The sequence below is a fragment of the Oryx dammah genome, unplaced genomic scaffold, assembly GCF_014754425.2.
Source record: "Oryx dammah isolate SB20612 unplaced genomic scaffold, SCBI_Odam_1.1 HiC_scaffold_1326, whole genome shotgun sequence".
Classification (NCBI taxonomy): Eukaryota; Metazoa; Chordata; class Mammalia; order Artiodactyla; family Bovidae; genus Oryx; species Oryx dammah.
In genome coordinates this window covers 1,951-3,215 of record NW_024071449.1, presented here as the reverse complement: position 1 = coordinate 3,215, position 1,265 = coordinate 1,951, and the positions used below count along the sequence as shown (strand labels likewise).

At 40.7% G+C, this 1,265-nt stretch overlaps 1 long non-coding RNA gene across 1 annotated transcript in view; it reads left to right on the top strand.

Annotated features, from left to right (window-relative positions):
- LOC120859507 overlaps window positions 1-1,265 on the top strand; it is a 3,540-nt gene that overhangs the window by 1,677 nt on the left and 598 nt on the right. The gene's annotated exons all lie outside the window — the stretch shown is intronic.

Sequence of the window (1,265 nt, the reverse complement as noted above, 5' to 3'; positions counted from 1 at the left end):
CACCAACTTTTCTCTTTGCTCATACCATTAGTTGAGACCCAAGAAAAGCAAAAAAAAAAAAAACAACAACAACAAAAAAAACCCAAAACGTAAGAGCCGTTTTCTTGCCAGCTTGAGTTATGAGGCAATGCTACTGTTCACCAAATCAACCAACCATTGTACAAGAAAAACAATCCAGTTGGTTCTTGCATGGGGAGACCCGAAAACCATGGCTTCAAAAATCCCCCCTGAGAGCCATATGTGATTATGATAAATTGGATTTCAGTTAAAAAAAAATCTTTCTCCTTTGGAGGCTTGGAGGATAAGCTTATTAAAGAAGGCTCGGGAAGAACCTCACTGGGGTGAGTTGCTGTGTTAAAGCTGTTCATGGAAATGATTTGCTTTGAGGGAACCTAGTAACTCTCAGAGGACGGAGCTGGACATTCTGCGTGATTGAAGGAGGGCAAGAAGCTCCCAGAAGGGATCTGGTCATCAGAACCCAGGTCTTTTGAAGGCTATGAACATGTCCTAGGAACATTTAGTCGTCGTTTAAGGAACAGGAAGGAGGTAGAGAGGCAAACCAGTGCTGCAAATCCTGGCTGATAGCATAAATTATTCTCTATGACCAGTTCTGCTTTGGTTACATACTCTTAATTTGAAACCATGGATTTTAAATTATCTGGCCCACTTCATAATATTTAAAGTAAGAGTGGTGGCATTCACATCATGGCCCAAACACAATTCAGTTCTCCCGAATGATCATCTTGTATTCCAGCCAGCTCTCTACACTCAATATTTAGGTTGGACCTGCCGAAAAGATTGTTGAACTCACTTCCCATCCAATGTTAATCCCAGACTGAAATATGGTGTTTCTTGAATTATTTAAATGTTTTCAAATCCACCATTGGAAGAGTTTTGCCAGCCCTAAAGTTGATGGAAATGACCTGTGGCTGGATATAACCTATAGCAAACCTTCTGTGTTCTAAGCCTCAGAAAGCTTTCCACTCCTGAGACTGGAAATGCAGTTCTCCTATTTTTAAGAAGGTAGGTGCTTTGGAGGTGGTCTTCTGCATGGTGATGCAATGTGAACATATTCCCTACTTAAGTTTGCCCAATATTCCTTAAATGGTCCATTTAAAATTTCCATTTCACCAGGGACTTCATGTGAGAGGAATATGTCTGAACCATTCAGGTGCTTACATCACACCCATTTGCTAGTCACATCTGTCTTTTCCAACATAAGTAGCCACACTGAAAATCCTTATAGATCTCATAAGAGACACAGG